This window comes from Puma concolor, chromosome C2 (assembly GCF_028749965.1).
Source record: "Puma concolor isolate L17-30 chromosome C2, mPumCon1.1.hap2, whole genome shotgun sequence".
NCBI classification, from domain to species: Eukaryota; Metazoa; Chordata; class Mammalia; order Carnivora; family Felidae; genus Puma; species Puma concolor.
Genome location: NC_141675.1, coordinates 68939502 through 68961292, shown reverse-complemented (window position 1 = coordinate 68961292; position 21791 = coordinate 68939502). Strand labels below are relative to the sequence as shown.

General features: G+C 34.3%; 1 long non-coding RNA gene across 2 annotated transcripts in view; it reads left to right on the top strand.

Moving 5' to 3' along the window:
* LOC147577305 (uncharacterized) overlaps positions 1-21791 on the top strand; it is a 740585-nt gene that overhangs the window by 697981 nt on the left and 20813 nt on the right. For both annotated transcript variants that reach the window (XR_015240129.1, XR_015240130.1), the window contains exon 7: positions 11984-12182. This is a non-coding gene — a long non-coding RNA (uncharacterized LOC147577305). The remainder of the gene's footprint in view (positions 1-11983; positions 12183-21791) is intronic.

The following is a 21791-nucleotide window of genomic DNA, read 5'->3' as shown; positions in this document are numbered from 1 at the left end:
TCTGGGTTATATGTGTTTGTTTTTTCTCTGAGCCTCTTGATGGGTTGACAGATGGATATACAGCAAAATTCTCACATTTAGGCAATCTAATATGGGCAGAAATATGAACATTTCTTCATATTACCATGATAAATGATATGCTGGGTTCAAACCTCATTGAAAGTAACTCTATGGAAGAACTCCCTCTGAGTACACAGGCTGAAATTCAGGTCTGCTATTTTTATCACATCAATTACAGTAGTCAGCAAGAAAAAACACTAAATTTTCTATGAAAATATTATAGCTTTTTTGGCATACAATAGCCCCATATTCTCTGAATACTAAACAAGTAAATAAACCCATTTATGTATAGTAGCAAGAGCTGTTTCTTTTATGGCTATTGACGTATGAATGCATAAACCCTTGGGAGCTTAAAACTCTGCTCTATTCTCAAAAATATAAAATTAAGAATAAAATATAATCTGTTCCACATGCAAGCTCATATATTCTTTAATTATATAGCCAATAAATCAGGAAGTAAAGCTTCCTCATTAAAAAATATATATATCAGCATGATCCTGGTATTTGCAAGGTTTAAGTGCCAGGAACCCTATAAATGAATGGTTTGAAAAAACAAATTTTGTAAATTTAAAGCAATTCTAGTATTTTTAAAAAGTTAAAAATTATTTAAATAATTAGTTTATACATCCTTGGAGTAGGTATCCAGTCATTTTACATACATTGATACCAATATAAAGATAGAAATATGTTTTAGAATCTATGTAACATAGTACTCATCTTTTACACATATGGAAAGTAAAAAAAAAATTAAAATCATACACAAAATTAAAACCGCAAAAATATAAAAAGACCTGTGACCTCCTTTACATTTTTAAAATTATGAGTAATAGTTACTGTTTATGGGGCACCTTGGTGGCTCAGTTGATAAGCGTCTTCCTCTTGATTTTGGCTCAGGTGACGATCTCATGCCTGACATTGGGCTCTGCACTGACAGTGGGATTCTCTCTCTCTCTCTCTCTCTCTCTCTCTCTCTCTCTCTCAATAAACAACAACAAAAAAATACTGATTCTGTAGTTACAACATAAAGTTGACGTTTCAAGATCCTCAGAAGAAAACTCCCAAGGTGTGAAAATAAAGTTAAAAACAAGCTAAAATCTCTTACAATCAATTTAATGAGGTAGGGATAAAATTGCTACGTGTCCAGTTACTGAACAACAACGCCACCAAGAATGTTTCTGCCAATGCCAATACTTAATTTGATGATGCAAGAACCTGCAACAAGGGTGATGCAAAAGAGAACTTCATATGCTTTGAAGATAGGTTTAGATGAGTTGAGAGTTCTTTTGCAACTGTACATTCCATGGCAGACTTTAGTTTTAAAAAGTTAATGTTTATTTTTGAGAGGGAGAGAGCAGAGTGTGAGCAGAGAAGAGGCAGAAAGAGAGGGAGACACAGAATCCGAAGCAGGCTCCAGGCTCTGAGCTGTTAGCACAGAGCCTGACATGGAGCTTGAACCCACGAACCTTGAGATCATGACCTGAGAGATGCTAAACTGACTGAGCCACCCAGGTGCCCCATATTCCATGGCAGACATTAAAATGTCAAAAGATTAAGCTTGTTTACGTAGAATATGCATTCCAATACTATATGCCTAATCCGCCTTCTCATATTCTATTTCATTCCTAACTGCACAATACCCAACACACTAACCAATATGACCAAATATGACCCAAATTGGCATGTAGTACATGCCCAGGTATTGTTCAAATGGTTAATTTTACTATGGATTTAGACCATTCCATCATATAAAATAAATACCTGCTTAAAATATCAAGGTTAGGGGCGCCTGGGTGGCGCAGTCGGTTAAGCGTCCGACTTCAGCCAGGTCGCGATCTCGCGGTCCGTGAGTTCGAGCCCCGCGTCGGGCTCTGGGCTGATGGCTCGGAGCCTGGAGCCTGTTTCCGATTCTGTGTCTCCCTCTCTCTCTGCCCCTCGCCCGTTCATGCTCTGTCTCTCTCTGTCCCAAAAATAAATAAACGTTGAAAAAAAAATTTAAAAAAAAAAAAAAAAATATCAAGGTTATTCCTAAATTATCCTAAAACCCTGGACACAGAGAAAGTATACTTTGAAATTGTAGGTGATGTGGCATACACACTACCCCCTTATCCTTGTAGGGAATGGTTCAAGACCCCCTAATGGATGCCTGAAACCACAGGTAGTACCAAACCTTATACATCATTATGGTTTTTTCCTATGTGTACATATCTATGATAAATTGGTTAGATATCAACAACAATATCTAATAAAAATAGAACAATTATAACAATGTATTGTAATAAAAGTTATGTGAATGTGATCTTTCTCAAAATACCTCATTGTTCTTATTGCTCACCCTTCTCCTTTGTGTGATGATGAGAGATGATAAAATGCCTATGTGATGAGATGAAGTGAGGTGAATGACCTAGACGTTCTGACATAGTATTAGGCTACTATTGGTGTTCTGACTACGTATCAGGAGAATCATCTGCTTCCGGACTGCGGTTTACTCTGGGTAACTGACACCTTGGAAAGTGAAGCCATGGTTACGGGGGGGACTACTGTATTGCATGGTTCCCTTCACAAATGATTTGGAAGTTTTATTGGTGGAGAATACTCAACAAGTCCTAAATATATTTTATTTAAAAATCAGTAGGTTAGATAAAATTGGTCATAATATTAATTTACTATTCAGACAATTTGAACATATAAGTGACTAAAAAAAAAGCATCAGCCTAAATTGTGAGATACTTTTACTAAGCCAAATCTATATGGTATGTCTAAATTAGATAATTCTCTATAAACAATTCACATAAACATTTGGAAGCACTCTATATTATCTTAAATATGTCTCCTTCCATGTTACCTTAAATAATCAACGTATCTGTCAGTAAAATTTCAGAATTAAATCAGAAAATATGCTGACATTTATTTTACTTATTTGAATGTACATCAAAATCAATCACTCAGCAATAAATGAACATTCAAGTTTCCACAAATACTTTTGATACATTAGTACTTTTTTTCTATTTTCTTTTTTTTAAATCTATTTATTTATTTTGAGAGAGAGAGAGCATGCACATACATGTGGGAGCCAGGAGAGGAGCAGAGGGAGAGGGAGAGAGAGAAACCCAAGCAGGCTCTGGGCTGACAGTGCAGGGCTGGATCCCATAAACCGCAATATCATGATGTGAGCCAGGATCAGGGGTGGGATACTTGACTGACTGAGCCACCCAGACATCCCAGTACTTTTTTTCCCCCAAAGCAGGAATTTAAAACTAAATAAATAAAATAAAACTTGAGATTCTTAATATCCTGCTCAAAAATGTGCAAATCTGCAAATTCCTATAAATTTACATATATGGCAAGATTACTGACCCATCTTTTTACAGAAACAATAGGTAAGTTAAAGAATATTATGGCAGTTTTATTTTATAATTTTTATTTTTATTTAAAAATTAAATAATTTAATTTATTATTTAAAAATTAAATAAGTGGGAAATTAAAAAGACCCAAATCATCAAATATTACCTGCACTTTGTGGTTATAATCAATTTCTCAGCTTTCTCTGAAGACTCCTTTTCTTGGTACCTTTCTCCTATATCCTTCCATTCTCTAGGATAAATCCTGGAGACTCATGGTTTAATTTTTTTCAATATATTTATTTATTTTTGAAAGACAGAGTGAGACAAAGTGCGGGCAATGGAGGGGCAAGAGAGAGAAGGAGACACAGAATCTGAAGCAGGCTCCAGGCTCCGAGCAAGCGTTCAGCAGAGTCTGACGTGGGGCTTGAACACACCAACTGTGAGATCATGACCTGAGCCGATGTCGGAAGCTCAATTGACTGAGCCACTCAGGCGCCGCAATGGTTTAAACACCTATATGCCGATGACTCAACTGTCTTTATTTCCATTCTTGAATTCTCTAATAACTCCAGATTCAGTAATTATAAATAACATAATATTCTCGAATATATAATGTCAATGACATTCATTTTCTTAAACTCCTCCGGTTGTTTGATGAAAATCACCCCCCCATCTCTTTTCTTAAAAAGTGCTTAAATGATCTGAAGCCTGTCATCTTCTTCTCCCTTTAATAAATTATCCCCCTAACCTCTAATGAACTTGCCTACTTTCTGCTCAGCTTGGCAACGACACATATCAGACATTAGCTTTTTTACTAACCTCTTTTTGCTTATCACTATATTTTTCCATTCTTTCGATAGCTATTTTCTCCTTATTGTTGAGATTCCACCTTAAATGTCACTATGTCAGAGACACCATCCTATTTTGCAAGACATGATCCTGGTTTAATTCTCTGCTTAGCTTTTATGTCTTTCTGATACCATCTCATGTACTTCTAACTTTGGGGGGATAGGGAAGGAGATGCATTTTCTGTTTTATACTGTCATTTTCAAAGTATCTCCAGGACTAATGGGAGATATTCATAGATTGGTTAGTAACTATTGTTAACAATTGTACTTCAAATGCTAATTCCTAAGAGTCTATTAGACAGTGTTGGGTTTTGGGTTTTTTTTTTTTTCAGTTGATTTATTGTATACTTAGCTTTTAGCATATACACTCTTTATCCATTCATTTGTTCAACAGATGTTTGTTGAAGGTCTGCTATTTGCAATCTGTAAGACAGGCCATTCTGAATTTACACATTGCTAGTTGAAACTGAGGTTTTGAAATTAAAAACCAAAAGCTAAGAAATATAATTATTTTTGCTGCTTGTTTGTCCCTTGTCTTCAAATGCTATGTTATTCTTTTTTATTCCTTTTTTCCCTCTTTTATTTTATTTTTAATTTTTTTAATGTTTATTTATTTTTATTGAGAGACAGAGAGACAGAGCTTGAGCATGGGAGGGGCAGAGAGAGGAGGAGACACAGAATCTGTAGCAACTCCAGGCTCTGAGCTGTCAGCACAGAGCCTGACGCAGAGCTCAAAGTCACAAACCAGGAGATCATGAGCCGAAGTCGGAGGCTTAACTGACTGAGCCACCCAGGCGCTCCTTATTTTATTTTTTTTAAATGTTTATTTACTTTTGAAGGAGAGAGCAACAGAGCCCGAGCAGGGGAAGGGCAGAGAGAGAGACACACACACAGAATACGAAGCAAGCTCCAGGCTCTGAGCTGTCAGCACAGAGCTTGACGCGGGGCTGGAAATCACGATCTATGAGATCGTGACCTGAGCCGAAGTCAGACGCCCAACCAACTAAGCCACCCAGGTGCCCTTCCTTTTTTCCCTCCTTTAATCTCTCCAATCACTCATGCTTTGGCTAAATTCCTAAGAGCTGAAACTGACTTTAAGGACAATTTATTTTAAGGTCCTATCCAATCAGTGTCATTCACATAGGAGATGTCAGTTATGTTCTTTACAATTTTCTTTTGAAAATTTGACAAATACCACTAATATGCAAATTATGTATTAGTGGAAGAATTAAACCAATATTGGTGAACATATTTGCTTTTTATTGATCAGTTATACAGTTTTTCAACCAGCATCTCCATATTTTATGACCAGCAACTTTTTGATGTGTGCATTTCTCTTAAAACTTTTGCTTATTTAACTCAGGTCTTCTTTAAATTTTTTTTTTTCAACGTTTATTTATTTTTGGGACAGAGAGAGACAGAGCATGAACGGGGGAGGGGCAGAGAGAGAGGGAGACACAGAATTGGAAACAGGCTCCAGGCTCTGAGCCATCAGCCCAGAGCCCGACGCGGGGCTCGAACTCACGGACCGCGAGATCGTGACCTGGCTGAAGTCGGACGCTTAACCGACTGCGCCACCCAGGCGCCCCAACTCAGGTCTTCTTTAATTCAATTCTGCATTTCGTTTATATTTAAAGGTTTAGAATATTTTAGAATGTATTGGCACTATTTGACAAAATAGTTGAAGGGGGTTTGTCTTAGAAATTCTGGACTAAAGACAAGTAAGTACCATTCCAAGTGCTAATCAGTGACTTGGAGAATTTGTCCAACCATTTGTGACATTATAAAAGAACTCAGACAAACAAAACTGAAAATTTATTTGTTTTGTGAAACTGAACTGTGGAAACAGTTTAAATCAATGATTTTAGCCTTAGATACACTGCAGAAAATAAATGTTTCTAGGAAATGTTTTGCTGAGATAAACATCTACAGCTACCTCACTAACCCATGGGAGCATTCCTCGTTAGGATATTAGACCAGTTCGCAAATAGCATTTAGCCCCTTCATGGAAACTTACCCACTTCTCAAATATAATACTTTGAAGAAAGCAAAGAATTCATCACAGGAGACATTGCGTAAAGCATAATGGAACATAAACATTAAAAGTACTTATGATTGAAATACAGGAAACAAACGGATGTTTGGCAGAGCGAGGGGGGTGGGGCATGGGAAACATGGGTGAAGAAGAGTGGGAGATAGATGCTTCCAGTATGGAATGAGTAAGTCACAGTTATAAAGGATACAGCATAGGGAATTTAGTCAATGATATTGTGATAGCATTGTATGGTGACAATGGTAGCTACACTTGTGGTGAGCATAGCATAATGTATAAGTATGTACACATGAATAAAATAAAATAATAAAAGACTTGTGATTGCAGGCCAAGCAAATTCTTAATGGAAAACTTACCTTTGTTACTAGTCATTTGGGCTGTGCTTCCACAGCACCCAAACAAATCAACCAATTTATTATAAAATACCGAACAACTTTATTTCCATTTGTCTCTGATGTTGTTCTTGTTGTTATTTTATTAACTGAATTGGCTCTTTTTGGTCAGAATCAATTTATTCTTTTGCTGTTGTGTAGAAACATTCTTAATGTTGGCTATGGGCATTCAGTGGCAAAACAAACAACAAAACTGAGAAGAAAAATGACTGCAGCACAGATTTTAAGAAACATATTTTCCTGCTCACTGATCTCCTTTTATCTTCTGCCCATATGTTTCTGTGTTGCAGTTTTATCTCTTCCACACTTATGGAATGCATTGGCAGGGGAAATGAATTCTGATGAGACAGTCTTGGTGATATTCCAGAAAGTTTTTAAGAAGTTCAGATACCAAACATAGGCTTGAATTGCTCTGTGTTGCAAGGATTTAGCCTCCACTTGTCAACTGACTCTGGCTTGTTTGTTTGTTTGATATGTGTGATTTTAGATGGCATGTTTGCAATGCTCAGTGATTCAACTGTGTTTCTACTATCTGACAGACTTGACCAAACCATGAACTCATTTTTCAAAATTCACCATATGTGGCTAAGTGAATTCTCTCTCGCTGTATGAGGCAGATAGGAAAGGTATGTGTCATGGTAATAGATGCAAGAGGTACATTTTCAAGTACCTGTAGGGGCAGAAAAAGAGCAGCATGCAAGTCAAGTCATGTAGTACCAGCAACAGTGATCCTACAATTAACGCATTCAGCCCTGCATGGCCACAAGAAGGAACGCTGTTTCCTTTATTCTGTCAACATGATGTCTTAGGCAAATAATTTGCATATATTAGTATGTCAATGAACTGCAACTTTTCAGATTGAATGCAAATTTATCTCCCTTGTCAGAATGCAGGTATTTGTATCTATATGTATACTTCTTCTTACAGTCCTGAGTAATCAAGGTCTGTTGCTATTATTCCTTTTTCTTGCTCTTTTTAAAACTCTCTCTCTCTCACCATCCTTGGAATGTCTGTTTTGCTTACCTCTACTCTCATTCTTGCTGAGCCTCGAGTTGTTCTAGAGGAAAGGATGGGAGAAGAGTTGGAAGGAGTGGTGTTCATTTCAACAAATATTTGTTAATTACATTCCCGGTGCCAGCTCTTCTGTGTATCTATTCATACTAATCATGATGGAAATATGAACAGCAATGGCAGGCATTTCTCCTTATAAAGTATTACTACTTATGCCATCACTGTGGTCTTCTGTATGAAACTAACTTACATTTTGTGAAGCAAAGAAGTTACATTTAATATGCGAGATCTTTCCCTATGTTATATAGTCTTTCTCCATAAGCTCATTAGTTTTTGTTCTTTTTCTATTTGAGAGTTGCAAATATGTTAGGAAACTTGTCTCATTAATAAAGAAATTGGAGATTTAAGGTAGAAAAATATTCATTTAATCATTTTTATTAGTTCTCTTTAAGATTTTATTTAACCTTCTCAGATTTTGTCTCTTTATGTTTTTTGCTGTAATCTGCTTTCTTTCTCCCTCAGATCAATTTCTGTGTATCAGTGAATGTTCATAAAACTTCCTGGGTTATAATAAATGTTTTCTTCTTAAAGAATTAAAGTACTAGCAAATTTTATTTAGAACTACTATAGTTTTATCTTTGTAATTGCCAAAATTTTGAAATCAGAATCTATTCATGGTAAATATAAAAAATGTGCAAACTTTATAGATGATGAGTACTATCCTACCAAAGGCTTATAGTACATATTCTTCTAATATCTCAGTTTTTATGAGAAATGGTGTGTTTTATTCCATGGACATTTTGTATCTTGTCATGGTTCATACTTCTTTCCTTGCCTTGGCCTTTAAGAAACTCAGAAATTATTTTACTGCAAACCTTTAGTTACTTTATATCATGAATTTCTTTGTGCTAATTTCTCCACAAGATTGATTTTACTACCCCTGCATTATTGATTGCCTATATGTCTAATCACAGCCTCTAGTCCCCACAGTGGTCAAATGAAACCACACTATCCAAAGTCCCTCTCTAAGTTATAGATTTGGTCTTCATGGCATGGTCAGCCCCTCCTCCCTAAAATCATATTGTTAAACTCTCTGATCACCCAAGGCCACCAGGAAAACAAAGAAAATATTAGCAGGCATGAAATTCAAGGCTTAGAGATGAAATTCAGGGCTTATCTCCCAGAAGCCAATGACAAAGGCCAAATCTCTTGTAAAAGGATAAATTCCTTACATATATAATTAAAGAGATAAGTACTACCCTTGATGTAATTATTTGAAAATGATGACTTCTACATTCAGCCAGGATGGAGTAACAGGCACCAAAAATACACTCTTGCTTTGAACAACTAAAAAAACTGGATAAAACATATAAAAATGTTTTTCCAAGATATTATATATTAGACCAAAGGACAAAGAGCTTAAGGTTTTAAAACCAAATGAGATTAGCCCTATAATTGATAGACATCAGTGACTGGAGATTTTCCAAGCTGTGGCACAGAGGGTGGAAACGGGTGTAATACAACATTTTCCTTGGGTAGAAAAGACAGAGCTGAGATCCTAAAGAAGCTAAGGTAGCTAGAGTTCTTAGGATAAAATATAGAAGAAAAGACACCTGCACAGACCAAGAGTTCTGGAGTTTGTAGAGAGACTTCTTTGAGTCTTCAGCTGAGAACTGATCACTGCATATGTTCTTATTACCATCAGACAGAGTGGAAAAACCTCTTAATTCATGCCTGAAATACTCAGAAGAATATTGCCTCAATAGTAGGACAAAATAAATACTTGCCTACATGCTTCTTTGATCTCACATAAAGTGACTTTAAAAGCAAGACTTGAAAGAATCAAAATGTTTCCAAGTAATTTGATTGCATCCCAGAACAAATGTCAAGAATATTATAGGAATAAAAAGTATTCAGCACATAAGAAGGTAAAATACATTTTACATTTAATCAAAAATCACCATGCATATAAAAAAAACTGGAAAATAGAACCCATAATTATAAGTAAAGTTGATTACTCAGAAAAGACCCAGAAATAACCCAGATTATATAATTAGTAGACAAGTACATTAAAACAGTCTTTTTAACTCTATGCCATCTGTTCAAGAAGCTGGAAGAAATATTGAGAATGGTAAGTAGAGACATGAAGCATTTTTTAAATGTGATATTAAACTCACAGAGCTGAGGGGCGCCTGGGTGGCTCAGTCGGTTAAGCGGCCGACTTCGGCTCAGGTCATGATCTCACGGTCCATGAGTTCGAGCCCCGCGTCTGGCTCTGTGCTGACAGCTCAGAACCTGGAGCCTGTTTCAGATTCTGTGTCTCCCTCTCTCTGACCCTCCCCCGTTCATGCTCTGTCTCTCTCTGTCTCAAAAATAAATAAAAGTTAAAAAAAATTAAAAAAAAATAAATAAAATAAACTCACAGTGATGAAAATAACAGTGCCCTAGACAGAAAATAAATAAATAAAACACTGAGTGTGAGTAACAGTACACTGGACACTGCGAAACAAAAATTAATAAACTTAAAGACAAAGCAATATGAATTCTTCCAAATCAAAACCAGTGGGAAAAAAACAACATAGCATTCTTGGACTGTAAGAAAGCCTCAAAAGGTCAAATATACAAACAATTGGAGTATCCAAAGAAGAGACAAAAGAAAGAGAGACAGAAAACTTATTTTTTTTTTTTATTTTTAAAATTCTTTTTTTCAACGTTTATTTATTTTTGGGACAGAGAGAGACAGAGCATGAACGGGGCAGGGGCAGAGAGAGAGGGAGACACAGAATCGGAAACAGGCTCCAGGCTCTGAGCCATCAGCCCAGAGCCTGACGCGGGGCTCGAACTCACGGACCGCGAGATCGTGACCTGGCTGAAGTCGGACGCTTAACCGACTGCGCCACCCAGGCGCCCCAGAAAACTTATTTTTGAAATAAGGCTGAACATGTTCTAACTTTGTGAAAATTACAAACCCACATGCATAAGTTCAACAAATTCAAAATATAATAAATGTTAAACACTAAGGCACATCAAAATCGAATTTCTTAAAATTATTTATAAAGAGGAAGAAAGCAAGGAAGATATGAATAATAGGGGGTTTCTGTTTGTAAACAATGTAAGTTGGAAAGCAGTAGAATAACAAAGTGCTCAAAAAAATCTGACAATTTAGAACTCTATATTCAATAAAAATGTATTTCAAAAATAGTGACAAAGGACAGATGTGCTCAGTCATGTAAAAGCTAATATAATACATCAACAGTATACCTGCACTACAACAAATGTATAGTTTGTATTGTATACCAAAATATTAACTCACATTTGATTATAGACTTTATGCAAAACCTAGATGTACTATTTTTGGAAGAAAACAGGAGAAACATCTTTGTGTCTTGGTTGAAAAATTACTTCACAAATAAGACACTAGAAACCACAATGTATAAAAGAAAAAAAAAAAGAAATTTGTTGTCACCAAAATTAATTCCTTCTCCTCTTCAAAAGACACTACTAAGAGGATGAAAAGATGAATTGAAAACTGGGGAAATACTTACAAATCATATAGATGATAAAAATTTTTCACCTAGAATATATAAAGAGTTCTTAAAATCCAATAAGAGAATGAATGACCCAACTTTAAAAAAAAAGCAAAAGATTAAAATGCAACTTCACCAAAGAAGGTATATAAATGGCAAATAAGCACATGAAAAGTTTTAACGCAATCAACCACTGGATAAATAAAAGTAAGCATCACAATAAGATATTCCTACATGAAAACTAGAATGTTGGGGCGCCTGGGTGGCTCAGTCGGTTGAGCGTCCGACTTCGCTCAGGTCACGATCTCACGGTCCGTGAGTTTGAGCCCCGCATCAGGCTCTGTGCCGACAGCTCAGAGCCTGGAGCCTGCTTCAGATTCTGTGTCTCCCTCTCTCTCTGGCCCGCCCCCCATTCATGCTCTGTCTCACTCTGTCTCAAAAATAAATAAATGTTAAAAAAAAAAAATTAAAAAAAAAAAAGAAAACTAGAATGTTTACATTAAAAATTTTTGATCTTATCAATTGTTTACTAGAATGTAAAATTACTGGAACTTTCATACACTGTTGGTGCAAAGAAAAAATCATACCACTCTTTGAAAAACAATTTGGAGTTTCTGAAAAGTATATACGTGTCACGCATTTTACTATTAAGTTTTTATCATAGGGAAGGGGGTAACAAATGTCCAAAAGACTTTCACATGAATGCCCATATCAGTTTTATTTAATTTAACTTTTTGTTTTTATTTTGTAGAAAGAAAGAACGAGTTGGTGAGACGGACAGAGAGAGAGAATCTTAAACAGGCTCCACACTCAGCAGATTCCACAACACTGGGATCATGATCTGAACCGAAATCAAGAGTCCCTTGCTCCACCAACTGGGCCACCCAGGCATCCCTCAGCTTTATTTTTAATAGCCAAAAACTGGAACCAAATCAGATGTCCATCAATAGGTAAGTGGATAAACAAACTCTAGTTCTTCCATGAAATGGACTATTGATCAGTTAAGAAAAAGAAAGAACTTTGATAGGGATTGACAAACTCTGGCCCTGATCTAAATTTGGTCTATGAACTGTTTTTATATGGTGCACAAATTATGAATATTTTTTAAATTTCTTTCTTTCTTTCTTTCTTTCTTTCTTTCTTTCTTTCTCTTTTCTTTTCTTTCTTCCTTCTTTTCTTTCTTCTTTCTTTCTTTCTTTCTTTCTTTCTTTCTTTCTTTCTAGTTAATTTTTGAGAGAGACAGAGCAGGGGTGGTGGAGGGGCAGAGAGAGGCAGAGATAGAATTCCAGTCAGGCTCCACACAGTCAGCTTGGACCCCAACATGGGGCTCAAACTTATGAACCCATGAGATCATGACCTGAGCCAAAATCAAGAGTCAGATGCTTAACTGTTGGAGCCATGCAGGAATCCTTATTGTTTACATTTCTAAGGGCTATAAGTAAATAAATATTGAGGAATATGTAACTGAAATCTTACATGATCCACCAAGTCTAATATATTTATTATGTGGCCCTTTTGAAAAAATAGTTTGCTGATCCATCCACAACAATATGAAAGAATCTCAGAATAATTATGCTGACTGAAACAATCTGAGGGTAAAATAATACATACTGTACTGTTCATGTGTACAAAATTTTCAAAAATAAAAACTAATCTGTGATGACAAAGAGCAAATCATTAGTTTCTGGGAAGGCAGGGCATGGGAGGGAATGGAAAGGAGAGATTACAGAGGGGAAGGAAGAAAAATTTGGGATGATGAATACCTTCATTACCTTGATTAGAGTGTTAGTTTCATTGGTCTTTAAATATACCAAAACATCAAAATGTGTACTTTGAATGTGTGCAGTTGTATGCCTATTATGCCTCAAGAAAAATTTTAAGGTTATTTTTAAATGTGATTTGCATTTTCTGATTAATAATGACAATAGCCAAAATGGATTTTTTCTGTTCTCACTCATATTTTATTTGTATGCCAAGTGTGCTCCTTTTGTATCAGCTTAGTATGGTCAAAGGGTATTTAAAAATAATTTTAAGAACAAAATAAAAATATAAAAATATAAATAATTTTTAACATGGAAAAGAAAACAAGATAGGTACTCCAAAAAAAACCTCTGCTTTTCCAATTTTCTTTCTGAACATGTGAGTTTACTGCTGTTCATCTTTAAAGTGCCTGATAAAGGGCATGCCCATAAAAAGAGTCATTCACGATTTATGGGTGCAGTGCAGACTAAGCCAAAGACCTCTGCTGAAAATTGAGCTTGTCCATGTGTGGTGAACCACTACATGATTGTCAAAGAGGAGGAGTAAAGATGAGAGAGTTATTGGCCAACTCCTTTAAAGGATATTTTCAAAGTTCTAACATTTCATTTATAATTATGTGTCCTTATAATAGTTGAATGAGGCACAAAGAAAATCTTTAGCCCTAGAGAATTAAATACTATCAAATACAGCTACTTTAGACATTATATAATATTATTTTTATCCAATTTATTAAATATGCTCATTGGTTAAGAGGATTACAATACAGAAACAGAGGGACAATGATTGTCCCCATCAATGATACCATTGAATGTCAAATTCATACAAGAGAAAACTGACATTTACATCAGAGATAATGTTCATGACTCTAAAATGATCACGTAAGTTTCTCAGATGTTGTTAGAAAACATTCATATACTCATATCCATCCACATATTGAATTTTCAGTTTTTTTATCACAAATAAATCACAGCATTCTAAAGGACACATTCCTTTATTCATATAGTTAGAAATAATTCTGGTGGTATCAGTGAGTTTGTTGTGGAAAATGTCATAGTGATTTTTAAGTTTCAAATAATAAGTAACACTTTAGGTAGATGATAGATGGATTAGATAGATGATAGATAGGAAATTACAATGTAAAATTCAGTTTTCACATATGTTAACAACTCAAGCTTGACCCCTTTTTTTGTTTTCAGTCTTCTACGTTTCTGACAATGAATCATTTATTCTCTGATTTTAAAATATAAACCATCTTTTACTCACTTCTTTTATCTTCCATATTCACTAGTCCCAAGAGGTATTGGATTCTTTACTTTTTGGTATGAAATGACTTAACTGTATTGCTGAAACCATTGTCATGGTTCAGTTCCTTATCATTTTTAGCTGTTCACACCTGGATTTTTACAAGAGCCATAAAATTGACCCTCTGACTCCAGGACCTGTCCTTTTCCAACTGATGATGCAAATTCCTATTGATCTTTCAAATTCTTTCTTTAATTAAACCTTCAAGGATTTAAAATTTTTGTTCTATCTTACCACATATAAACTGATTTGTTTGTTTTATAAAGGTTTTGGGGTCAGGCCTTTTCCTGATTAGCTATTCTTGCTCTAATATTCCACGATTCCAATATTAATTTCAAATCAATGGATTAATGAACAGATTTTTTCTTTTTTTTTCTGCTATTGAATCTCTACTCTATTAGTTCTCCCAAGCCTAGAGATAGATACCTTTCCTAGAACCTCTGACTGGTCATATATCATTTCCTACTTAGTTCTTCTCAAACACTAAATTTCTATTATTCCCTTCCCAGATTATACTAGTTTAACTTAGTCTTAATCATAAGTGGTCATCTTTTATCTTATCAGTTAGTGTCATCCCATAGGTATTAATCTTATTTCTTCATGAATCTTACAAAATTATTTAGTATAGAAGATTATTAATGCTTAGTCTAGAGAAAATCACATGGGTGCTTTTGAACATCAAGATAGAGTACCAAAGGTACAAGGTTCTGACCTGGTCTCTTTTTAGCAGTACCATAGCTAATAAATTACCTTTTAAAACTCAATATTCATTGAGTTTCTACTTTGTGCTGAGCACTGAGATTTCAATATTGATCAAGATGTATATGACACTTATTCTCACATATTTTATAATGTAAATAAAATTGTTAAGAGAATGAGCTTTGGCATTAAACTATTGGCATTAAATGTTGAAATTCCAACCTTGTTATTATTTTAGAAAAGTTATTTAGTCTCTTTAAGTTTTTCCTTCCTTACCTCATAAAGTAGGCTTAATGGCATCTTTCTTACATGGTTGCTATAATGAATACATGTAAATAGCATATTCCATTGATTCCTAGAAGCTCCTCAAATTTCAGTATCTTTGAATGTTATGTATAATCAGTGAAGTTTTTTGATTATATTTGATAGTGATTTCTATACAAAATAAAGGTATTCCATATTCCATGATATAAGGTAGTATATATTGAGGCATTACCACAGAGCCTGAAACATGATATGAGTTCAGTAAATGGTAGCTATTACTCCTAGTTGGGAGAAAAAAAAAGACTGGCAAACAAATTATTAGAGTAATATATAATTAACAGAAAATTTTTAGGAAATGGAAAGCCAAGAGAAACCCAGTGTTACATGAGCACATTGTAGAGCACATAATCTGTACTTAGGGAAGCTTTTCAAATGTTGTTAGCATATATCTTCATACTCATATCTATCCACATATTAAATTTTTAGTTCCTTATCACAAATAAATTACAGTATTCTAATAAGCATGAGACATGTTACTTTTAATATAATAGATGACAAGATTTAGCATGAAAAATAGTAACAAGCACATAAGACAAAAGGAAACAGCATGTGCACCCAGAGGGTGTCATGTTTAAATTTTTTTAAAAAATACAATTTAAAAATGGGCAGAAGACATGAATAGACATTTTTCCAAAGAAGACATACAGATGGCAAACAGACACATGAAAAGATGTTCAATATTACTCATCATCAGGGAAAGACAAATCACAACTAAAATGAGATATCATCTCACATCTGTCAGAATGGCTAAAATTAGCAACACAGGAAACAACAGGTGTTGGTGAAGATACAGTGTAAGGAGAATCCTCTTATACTATTGGTGGGAATGCAAACTGTTATAGCCACTTTGGAAAACAGTATGAAGTTTCCTCAAAAAGCTAAAAATAGAACTACCGTATGACCCAGCAATTGCACTACTAGTTATTTATCCAAAGGATACAAAAATACTAGTTTGAACGGACACATGCAGCCCAATGTTTAGAGCAGCATTATCAACAATAGCCAAATTATGGAAAGAACCCGAATGTTCTGCTGAAGAACGAATCTGCTGAAGAATGAATAAAGAAGAGTTTATATATATGATATATATATATAAACCATATATATATGATATATATATATAAACCATATATATATGATATATATATACAAACCATATATATATGATATATATATACAAACCATATATATATGATATATATATACAAACCATATATATATGATATATATATACAAACCATATATATATGATATATATATACAAACCATATATATATGATATATATATACAAACCATATATATATGATATATATATACAAACCATATATATATGATATATATATATACAAACCATATATATATGATATATATATACAAACCATATATATATGATATATATATAAACCATATATATATGATGTATATATAAACCATATATATATGATGTATATATAAACCATATATATGATGTATATATAAACCATATATATATGATATATATAAACCATATATATATATACACACCATATATATATATATATATACCATATGTGTGTATATGATAGAATATATATGATATATATATGAATATATGATAGAATGATAGAATATATTATATATATGATAGAATATTACTCAACTGTAAAAAAGAGTGAAATTTTGCCATTTGCCATGAAATGGATGGAACTAGACTGTGTTATGCTAACTGAAATAAGTCATAGAAAGACAAATACCATGATTTCACTCATATGTGGAATTTATGAAATGAAACAAATGAACATAGGGGGGAAAAAGAGAGAGGCAAACCATAAAACAGACTCTTAACTATACTGAAGACTGGTGCAGGGGAGGAAGGTGGAGGGATAGGAAGATGAGGATTAAGGAAGGCAATTGTTGTGATGAGCAGTGAGTGATCAGTGATGAATCACTAAATTCTACTCTTGTAACTAATATTACACACTATGTTAACTAACTAGAATTCCAATAAAAACTTGAAACTAAAGAAAAAAATCAGCATTGCTGGAGTATACTGACAATTGGTCAGAGATTAAGTTGGAGAATTAAATAAGCATCAGGTCATAAAGGATATTTTAAGTTGTTTTGATGATTTGCAATGTTATATGACAATACTGGGGAGACATTGAAGTATTTTCAGAAGCAGTGGAATTGTGACAGATAACTTAGACTCTACATAGCTTAATTACTTAACTGCCTACTACTAGATTATGGCATAAGGCATTATCTCAATATGAGTATTATGAATTTCTAAACTTTTATGAGAAAAAATAAAAAGCACAGGATTTAAAAAATAGTTTCTCTGCAATGAGCTTTAACCTATATTTTTCAAGAGAAATACGTGTGTGTGTGTGTGTGTGTGTGTGTGCATCCTCATTTTATTTTGGTAAATTGCAAGCTCTGATGCAGTAGCAGGATATCAAAAGAAAAGAAAAGAAAGGCAGAATAAAGTTGACATGCCTACCTTGAGTTCTTTTTTCAATAAACTCCTTGAAATACATTTGAAAATCATTACTTTTGAATTCCTTAACCTCTCTCTAAATCAAAATTTAGCTCTGACCTCATTTCATTCTCTGTTCCCTAAAGCACTCATCTTATGTCCTTTGATCATGGAATACTTATTAAACTGTGTATATATTTTTCTTACATTTATTGTGTACATGAAAGTGTCCTAAATATGACCATACAAAATTATAACCACACTTCACAGAAAATTATACAAATGGAAAGGCACAAAAATTCTGTTTTTATATTCTCTTTTCTATTTCTCCATGTTTTTCTCTTTCTAGATCCCTAAGAAAGGTATAGATATAACCAGGGCCATTTTGTAAATGACACTGAGGAAGATACGAATCACAGCCTTCTGTGCTGTTCTTGGAAGTATTTATTTTCCAGCTCAAAGAATGTGACCTTGAAATTTTTTAACAGACAAGATGATTTGCTGAAAGATTAAGAAAAATCATTTAAGAGCAGGTAGAGTATTCATAGTGTCTGTGGTTTATGCCTGCCTACAGGTTTTTAAAAACTACAATACTTTATGGAATGTAATAATTCCCATATTGTACTCAATGATTTGGTCAGTATGGGCAATTAATGTAAGCAGAGGACCACAAAATCCAAAAAATGTATGGGAGGATTGAAACTACCAGCAGCCCTGAGGTCATTTGGAAATCACTAATGACATAAAAATTTGGTTTTTAATATTTTCATGGGCCCCACACAAGTTGGGAAATCTAAATAGAGATAACAAACAAACAAGCAAACGAAGAAACAACTATGGCTTCTGGAAGGCAACCCCCTAATGAAAGGACAAAATAGAAAAATAACTTTTCCTAAAGTTGTTGTATCCATAAACAAGATTTGACATTTTTGTTTTTGACAAGTTTGCCCTCCCAGAAGTTTGTTATCCAAATTCATTACCATTCAAGTCTTCTGGAAATCTTTCATCTGAGAATATATTTTAGTCTGTTTCTAAATTCAGGCACCTGGGAGAAACAAACATAAGTCATACCAAAGATATGAAAGAATTTCTTAGATAATGATTTTTTAAATTGCAAAACATATGGCTTGTTATTAAGCACAAGCATTAATGATCAAAAAAAGAAACAAAAGTAATAGAGTGGGATTTGCAAACACTTATATGAAAACTACCATATACAGAAAAGAAGCATTTAAGTGTTAATAGACAGGCAAGTGGACATCAATAGATTAAGAAACAGACTATAAGATACGACCCAGCAAATTGTCAACTACAAACAACTAGCCTAGCCTATGGGTGACCCCCATCGTGGAGCTGCACTACATTGATGGCATTATAGGCACCTGAAACCCTGAGGGAAGAAGAGCAGAAAAAAGAGGTCCTGTGACTCCCATGTGATAAACTCTCAGTTTTTTCTTGGTGCTTGTTCAGAGGATGTGCCCACTAGCTAGCACAGTACTGCACTGAAGGGCACAGGACTATAACTTGGAGAGAAACCTAGCTTTCAAGCCAAAGGACCAGGAAAAGCATTCTCTGGGAGTCAGAGTGTGGGTGAGGGGGATCCCCTAATTAGTGTATGAACCAACAGAAGTTCAGTTCACCCCTGAGCTGTGCATGTAACAGACAGACTCAAAGTAGTCTAACAAAAGCTCTAAAACATGGACTGACATTAGAACCACTGCCTAAGAAGCTGAGACAGTCTATACAAAAGACTCTCCGTTATCAGATTTTAATAGGACCCAGAGACTTCATAACATAACAAATATATCTGAGACATAATCCAAAACTCATCAGCGTGTGAGGAACAAAAACATTCTTAAAGGAAGAGATTATCAAGATAAAACATACACTCTTAAATAAAAAGGAAGGTAGAAATTGTCAGAAGAGAAATAGAAACAAAAGCCAAAACACAAGCAAATGGAAATGTACCAAACTATCCGCAATACCTGGATTGCTGGATGCTACAAGCTGTAAAACATTACGCAGGAAAATTAAAGAAGACCTAAATAACTGGAAAGATATATCACATTCAAAGTTGGAAAGATTCGATATTGTTGGGACACCAATTCTTCCACAATTGAAAATATAAACGATCTAAAATAGCCAAAATACTTTCTTAAAAGAGCCAACTTAGAGGACTTCAGCTAGCTGATTTCAAGAATTGCTCTAAACTTCAGTCAAAACAGAGCCAGATATTTTCAAAAAGTTACATATTCGATTAGTGGAAGAGAATTAGAAACCCACAAGTAGATTCTGACATATTTGGTGCAACAAAAACTATATTTTTATATGAATAAAAAATTGACTCTTAACCTCATATCATACAGGAAAATTAATTGGAGATAGATTATTGACTTAATTGTGAAAACTAAAACAGTATCATTTCTAGAAGGAATCATAGAAGAAAACTTTTGCAATCTTGGGGTAGGCAAATATTTATTATATAAGACTGAAAACATACATATACAAAATTAACAAAAGGGACTTTATCAGAATTAAAATACTTGCTCTTTGAAATACTTTGTTAACAAAACATAAACTAAAGAAAAATAATGAGAAAAATAATTGCAATATGAATATCTGTCAAATAGATGTATACAAAACATATAAAGAACTCTTGGGAGCTCCTGGGTGGCTCAGTGGTTTAAGCGTCCAACTTTGACTCAGGTCATGATCTCAGGGTTTGTTGAGTTTGAGCGTCGCGTAGGGTTCTGTGCTGACCGCTCAGAGCCTGGAGCCTGCTTCGGATTCTGTGTCTCATTCTCTCTCTGTCCCTCCACCACTTGTGCTCTGTCTCTCAAAAATAAATAAATGTAAAAAAGAAATTTAAAAACTCTTGAAATGCAGCAATAACACAAATAACCCAATTTAAAAATAGAATATCTAAACTGTTAAAAAAAAAGATATATGGATAACAAATAAGCACTTGAAAAGATGCTCAGTACCATTAGTTATTAAGAACATACAAACATAAACCACAATGTCTATGTTCTCACTAGACAGTTAAATTTTTTTTAACTGACAATAAGAACTGTAGGTGAAGATATATAGCAACTGAAACTCTCATGCACAGTGGGGGAATGTCAGATGGTACAATCATTTTGGTAAACTTCTTGGTTAGAATATAAAGTAAAGGGGTGTCTAGGTGGTTCAGTTGGTTAAGCTTCCAACTCTTGATTTCAGCTCAGGTCATGATCTCATGGTTTGTGAGATCGAGCCCGGAGTTGGACTCTGCACTGACAGTGCAAAACCTGCTTGGGATTCTCTGTGTCTCCCTTGCTTGAGCTCTCTGCCACTCTCAAAATAAATAAATAAACAAAAAAACAAATACATAAATAAATAAATAAAACTAAAGTTAAACACACATGCACTATATAGTTCAGCCATTCCACTTCTAGATACTTCCCTGAAAGAAACAAAAATATAGTTTACCCTTGATTAATGCAGGAGGCTAGTGGTGCTGATTCCCCACATAGTCGAAAATCCACCTATTAGTTTTGACCCCCCAAAATCATAACTACTGACCATAAGCCTCACTGATGACATACACAATTAACATATACTTTGTATGTTATGTGTATTATATACTGTATACTAACAGTAAAGTAAGCTAGAGAAAAGAAAATGTTATTAAGAAAATCGTAAGGAAGGGAAAATATAATTACAACATCATACTGCACAAAATCCATATATAAGTGGGCCCATGCAGTTCAAATATGGGTTGTTCAGGAATCAACTGTATATATGTCCACTAACAATACATAAATATGTATTACTCTATGCATAATAGTCAGAAAAAAAAAAGGAAACAACCGAAATGTTCATCAAGGGTGAATGGATAAACAAAATGTAGGATATCCATCCAATGAGGTACTTAACAATGGAAATAATGAACTACTGACAAATATATGTATGAGCATGAAAAACATGTTGAGTGAATAAAAGGCAAAAAAAAGCATATGTGCTATATGATTCCAT